General features: G+C 42.7%; 1 long non-coding RNA gene across 2 annotated transcripts; it reads right to left on the reverse strand.

Annotated features, from left to right (window-relative positions):
* Positions 1-402: 402 nt before the first annotated feature.
* Positions 403-1,396, reverse strand: LOC134461491 (uncharacterized). Of its 2 annotated transcripts, none has more exons than XR_010037293.1 (4): positions 1,033-1,396; positions 865-946; positions 640-719; positions 403-553 (listed from the first exon to the last, which is right to left on the reverse strand). It is a non-coding gene; the product is annotated as an uncharacterized LOC134461491 (long non-coding RNA). The 2 variants fall into 2 exon arrangements; XR_010037292.1 differs by having other exon boundaries at positions 640-729.
* Between the last annotated feature and the right edge of the window lie 5,624 nt (positions 1,397-7,020).

Consider the following 7,020-nt stretch of genomic DNA (forward strand, 5'->3'; position numbering starts at 1 on the left):
TCAATTGAAATGACCAATATAATCTTATAAAAAAAACATATATTATCATATAGCAGTTATATATTATAGGCGTTTTTGAATTTGAGACAGGCCATTCATGTGGTAGAAGGGGTTGTTACACAGTCTAATACAAATGTTTGGGGTTATTTAGAAACTAACAGATTAATAAGCACTTCTTTGGACATAATCCCATTAAAATGTACAATATAATCTTCACAAATATCTAAATGCTGTCATAAAGTAGCCATACACTCATAGGCGCTTTTGGAATAATAGAATTTTGTGATTATGTAATTCATGCAGTTTGGTTGTCATTCACTCAGTAAACTTATATGTTCAAGTTTATTTACAGATAGAAAGGATAAATAAGCATTTGTTCAAAAAAACATTTAAATGTCCCATATAATCCATACACAAATACATTGTTATATAACAGATATATAATAATAACATTTTTAGAAATAGACTGGTGGTGACCGTTGTCAAAAGATGGGGTTGCCTAGCCTCTCTTGTTCCCTCATTGGTGTCAACAGTGAGTGGGATGAATTTTCATCTGTACAATTTAAACAAACATTTAGTTATTTCCCATACACCTAAAACAATTATCTATATGTGTGTGACATAAGCTCAGCAACTCACCCTATTGGGCCGTCCTCCACTCCTGGGTCCATCCCCCTGGGTGCTCGGTGCTGGCTGTGTCAACGTGCATGGGTGGCTGGCTACCCAAGACTGTTCAAAAACATAATGAGATTTAGATGAGATTAAATATCAGACAAAATATTTATTACATATCACTAAAAGCAAATACTGTGTCAAACCCTGCATAGCCTAAATAAACGAAACAGTGCCAGCATGCATACTTACACTGGGTCTGCGTCAGGAGGCACTTCCAGGAGATCTGGTCAATACTGTGTCACTGGTGTCAGTGAGTGGGCTGAACTTTCATCTGTACAATGTAAACAAACATTTAGTTATTTCCCATACACCTAAAACAATTATCTATATGTGTGTGACATTAGCTACACAACTCACCATACTGGGTCATCCTCCACTCCTGGGTCCATCCCCATGGGTGCCCGCTGCTGGCATTGTCATCGTGCATGGGTGGCTGGCTACCCAACACTGTTCAAAAACATAATGAGATTTAGATGAGATTAAATGTCACAAAAAAATAAATATCACTATAGCAAATACTGTGTCAAACTTGCCATAGCATAAACACATGAAACAATGCCAGCATGTATACACTGGGTCTGCATAAGCAGGCACTTCCACTTATCTGGTCAATAAATATGTCATAGCCAACTGACAGAGGAAAAAAGTTATGTCACAATTTAGCTTTCATGACAGTGCATTACTACATGAGTGCAAATAAATACATCAACAGATTCACAACGCCATGATTTATTGATGAGGTCAGTAGCCTCAGCGGTGTAGTCTACTTTTTTGAAGTGGGTATACTGTATATTTGAGCATTTTTTGTAGTGGGTATACTGTATATATTTGTGCTATTCAAAACAATGGGTCAATCAATTTGAAGTGGGCATACTGAAATCCCTGAAATTTAGAAGTGGGTATACTCCGTATACCCGCGTTCTACGTAGACTACACCACTGAGTAGCCTACTGTAAGAAAGCCTAGGACAAGTCATTCCAACATGCAGTCATTTCAGAAGTCAGTAACTTAGGCTAACCTCATCCAAAGATAACAACCAACATGACCCACCACAAGGACCTCAAGAAAAAAACGAATTTACATTTAGTCCAACACTGTTAGTAATATGCCAATCTCACATCTATTGCCTACATCTGCAAAACTTACTGTAGGAGCCATTTTGAGTAGTTTATGTTTATGTTTTTCTTGTCTTTCGATGTTGCTATTTACAAACTCCATTTTCTCGTTTTGCTTTTCTTTATCTAACATCAAACCTGTTTTGAGTATGTATGAGTAAGAATGAATGAGTGAGTGAGTGAGTGATTGTGAATGAATGAGTATGCCCTCTACAGGCAAAGAGGGAAATACTGTATACCGACAGGTATATGGGTGTGCCATCCTGACGCCACTGGGAGGGTTCCCGTGATGCGCACACTATCATAGACCGTGGAAATGACTGGAAGCGAAAGAATGGACTGCTGAGAACTTAGAAACCTAGAACTTTAGAAATACTGCCATTGGAACCCTTGAAAAGTCTAATTTATCTTTTATGTTAATAAATGTCAGTACAATTTATTTTTTTTGCCTCCTGGAGTATGTTCACGAGTCATGATGATCACGCCGAATCCTCAAATGTAAGGTCAACCAAACAAAGTCAATGGGACTCAAAATAACATCAAGGTTTTGACACTACAATAGTCTATGATACACGCAAGAGAAAACCTCTTCGAATATACGTCCTTTGGATGGAACTCGCTGGACTTTGAATGAGCAAAGAACAAAGGAAACGCAGTGGAGAGGCCTGTTGACAGACGCGCCACGCGTAACAAACATTTTTGAAACAAAGACCCCGCAGAGGTATGAAGATTTTAAGTTGATTGAACTGTCGGATTAAGAAGAGGAAAAACTGAACTTTTCAATACCCTTTTTGGACGAACTTTTGAGTTTAGAATTACGGAGTATATTTTTTGTTTTAAACTCCGCCTTTTGTTAATTGACTGACTGTTAGTTGATTGAAAAAGATATTGGATAGTGAACGCCAACTCAGCTGCTCGCCGAGTCCGGTCAAAATGTTTAGTGTGCAGGCGTGCGAGAGGGAAAGGAGGTGAGCAAAAGATGGCTGATCTGCCCAAAGAAAGGCTCAGAGCAGACCTTCCACCCTTCAGCAATGTTGGTGTTGACTACTTTGGACCCTTTGAAACCCGGAGAGGAAGAGGTCTCGTCAAGCGCTATGGTGTCATATTTACCTGCATGTCAAGCAGAGCTGTGCATCTGGAGATGGCGCACACACTGGACACAGACTCCTGCATCAACGCCCTACGACGTTTCATCAGCAGGAGAGGTCAGGTGACACACATACGCTCTGACAATGGAACCAATCTGGTCGGAGCCAAGAAGGAGCTGCAAAATTCCATCGCAAGCTGGAACTCTGACAAGATTCATAATGCAATGCTCCAGAAAGGCATCCAATGGTCCTTTAACCCACCTGCAGCCTCACCTCATGGCGGAGTATGGGAAAGACTGATCCGGATGGTGAGACAAATCCTACTCTCTACTGTACAAGAACAAACACTAGATGATGAATGTTTACATACACTGCTTTGTGAAGTGGAAGCAATTCTTAACAGTCGCCCCATCACAACAGTCTCTGATGACAAATGTGACCTGGAAGCCCTAACACCTAATCACATTCTGCTCCTCAAATACCATCCTTCTTTGCCCCCTGGACTGTTCCAACAGTCTGACGTGTACATCCGACGTCGCTGGAAACAAGTCCAATACCTTGCCAATCTGTTTTGGAGTAGATGGACAAGAGAATACTTACCTTTGCTACAGGAGAGGCAGAAGTGGACGCGAGTGAGAAGAGGATATGCAGTAGGAGACATTGTGATGGTGGTGGACAACACAGCCCCCCGTGGATCCTGGGTGCTGGGGAAAGTTGAAGAAGCTCTACCAGATTCCAAAGGGCTTGTGAGAACAGTGAAGATCAAGACAAAGACTGGTGTGTATGAAAGAGCAGTGACAAAACTCTGTCTGCTCTTGGAAGGAGAAGAAAGTTGAGTATTATTTATTATGATTTTGATGAACATTATGTTAAATTGATATTTACATTTAAAAGTAAGACATGACGGCATTGATCGATAGTAATGGGCTCTTTTAAGTATTTATGTTTGTTAATTGTTGCCCAAGCACACAATTAGGGGCCGGTGTGTAGGAGCCATTTTGAGTAGTTTATGTTTATGTTTTTCTTGTCTTTCAATGTTGCTATTTACAAACTCCATTTTCTCGTTTTGCTTTTCTTTATCTAACATCAAACCTGTTTTGAGTATGTATGAGTAAGAATGAATGAGTGAGTGAGTGAGTGATTGTGAATGAATGAGTATGCCCTCTACAGGCAAAGAGGGAAATACTGTATACCGACAGGTATATGGGTGTGCCATCCTGACGCCACTGGGAGGGTTCCCGTGATGCGCACATTATCATAGACCTTGGGAATGACTGGAAGCGAAAGAATGGACTGCTGAGAACTTAGAAACCTAGAACTTTAGAAATACTGCCATTGGAACCCTTGAAAAGTCTAATTTATCTTTTATGTTAATAAATGTCAGTACAATTTATTTTTTTTGCCTCCTGGAGTATGTTCACGAGTCATGATGATCACGCCGAATCCTCAAATGTAAGATCAACCAAACAAAGTCAATGGGACTCAAAATAACATCAAGGTTTTGACACTACACTTACTCAACGTGACACTGACACACACACCTCTCTGTTTGTTTACATCTGGCGTCCACCTCTCCCAATTAGCTATGCACGACGTGCATGAGATTGTACATCTTGCAAGCGACAGGGATTCATTTTTCAAATAAGAGGGGACTATGCAGGCAATTGCATGTCTGTTCAGCAAATATCAAAACATTTTAGCAGCCAAACTTACTTGAATGCAACAGCAGCAGCGGCAGCAGCAGGAGTAGGCAGCAGGCAGCTCGCATGATCTTCTCGTATTCACTCCAACGTCTCAAATCAACTTTGATGTCGTCCGACATTGTCCACATCCACATACCAATACGTCCGTGAAACACATTGAAATGACGACTCTTCTCCGTTTAGGCTTGTAATTTTCCTTCAGTAATGTAAACCGTGAACACTAAACATGACACTACTTCTTCCTCAAAGTTTACTGTGTCCCTGGAAACGCATCACTGATCACAAAACAACATCCGGTCGGTTGTCCACTTCCTGGACTATGTGAATGTATTATCCCTGTATTTTAGAGATCCGAGATTTCTAAAACTAGTGAAAAACATAGTTACTAAATTTATTGTATCTCCTTCTGGGCGTTTTCTGTTGTTTTGACGGAGAATTATGATCATAACCGAGCAGTGTTTTGCCGCGATTTCGCCGTCGCGTCATTTCAACAGCATTCTGGTCAAGGTAAAAAAAAAAAGATCAAAAACGTTTTTTAAAACAATGTCACTGTTAGTTTTACAGCACATACCCACACATATGAGGTATCAAAATGATGGTTGAGATGACTAGTTTTCAAAAAACACGGGCTGGACTTTCAGTTATAGTGCTGTTGTTTACAAATTGTGTCAGAGTGGCGTGAGTCACGTTTTGACGCGGTGGCGCGTCAATTGAGTTCTAAGGGTTAAAGTTTGAATCCTGTTGACTCAGGTCGGTGGGGGAATTAACCAGTGCTCTACCCCATCCTCCTCCATGACTGAGGTACCCTCAGCATGGTACTCTACTGTCCCCCATCCTCCTCCATGACTGAGGTACCCTGAGCATGGTACTCTACTGTCCCCCATTCTCCTCCATGACTGAGGTACCCTGAGCATGGTACTCTACTGTCCCCCATCCTCCTCCATGGTACTCTACTGTCCCCCATCCTCCTCCATGACTGAGGTACCCTGAGCATGGTACTCTACTGTTCCCCATCCTCCTCCATGGTACTCTACTGTCCCCCATCCTCCTCCATGACTGAGGTACCCTGAGCATGGTACTCTACTGTCCCCCATCCTCCTCCATGGTACTCTACTGTCCCCCATCCTCCTCCATGGCTGAGGTACCCTGAGCATGGTACTCTACTGTCCCCCATCCTCCTCCATGGTACTCTACTGTCCCCCATCCTCCTCCATGACTGAGGTAGCATGAGCATGGTACTCTACTGTCCCCCATCGTCCTCCATGGTACCCTACTGTCCCAGATCCTCCTCCATGACTGAGGTACCCTGAGCATGGTACTCTACTGTCACACTGCTCCCTTGGGGAGCCATGCCCCAATGGCAAACTGTTTTGTGCTGCCCTCTTGCATGGGTGAGGCATACATGCAATTTCTTTGTGTGTGGTGAGCACTGTGTGTTGTGGAGTATTGTGTCACAATGAAAATGGTGGGCTTTCACTTTACATTAGCCTAGGTGGGCTTTCACTTTACATTAGCCTAGGTGGGCTTTCATCGTCTTGACCTAATTTTTTCTTTCTTTTTTCTTCCTTTTCTTCCTGTTCTTTCCTTTTCTTCCTTTTCTTTCCTTTGTCTATACAGCTCCGTCGGTGTCGTATTGTGTACATTTGTGTTTGTATAATTATCTGAGTACTATGTGTGTGTGGTTGCTTTGGAAAGCAGTTTGAAGTCTAGGCATGTGTGCGTGTGTGCGTGTGCGTGTGCGTGTGTGTGTGTGTGTGTGTGTGTGTGTGTGTGTGTGTGTGTGTGTGTGTGTGTGTGTGTGTGTGTGTGTGTGTGTGTGTGTGTGTCTTTCAAGTGTCTTTGTGTGTGTGTGTGTGTGTGTGTGTGTGTGTGTGTCTTTGTATGTGTGTGTGTGTGCGTGTGTGTGCGCGCGTGTGCGTGTTTTTTTGCGTGTGTGTGTGTGTGTGTGTGTGTATGTGTGTGTGTGTGTGTGTGTGTGTCTGTGTGTAGCAGGTTGTGTGCGTGTGTGTGTGTGTGTGTCTTTGTATGTGTGTGTGTGTGTGTGTGGGTGTGCGTGTGTGTGTGTCTGTGTGTAGCAGGTTGTGTGCCTGCACAGCTATTTAAAGTGCAGCAGATGCTGGTATCACACACCTTGTCAGCAAGCACACGCACACTCACACCCTGTCAGAACGGAGAATAGAAGTGCTCTATCACAACTTGCCCAATCTGTAGCTCGTTGAGAACAGGAGATGTGAGGCTGTGTGTGTGTGTGTGTGTGTGTGTGTGTGTGTGTGTGTGTGTGTGTGTGTGTGTGTGTGTGTGTGTGTGTGTGAGAGAGAGAGAGACAGACAGACAGACAGACAGACAGACAGACAGACAGACAGACAGACAGACAGACAGACAGACAGACACAGAGGCAGTATCCTTTGAGAGACACATTCTGCACTTGTTTAAAGTGGA

The sequence above is a fragment of the Engraulis encrasicolus genome, chromosome 13 (assembly GCF_034702125.1).
Source record: "Engraulis encrasicolus isolate BLACKSEA-1 chromosome 13, IST_EnEncr_1.0, whole genome shotgun sequence".
Classification (NCBI taxonomy): Eukaryota; Metazoa; Chordata; class Actinopteri; order Clupeiformes; family Engraulidae; genus Engraulis; species Engraulis encrasicolus.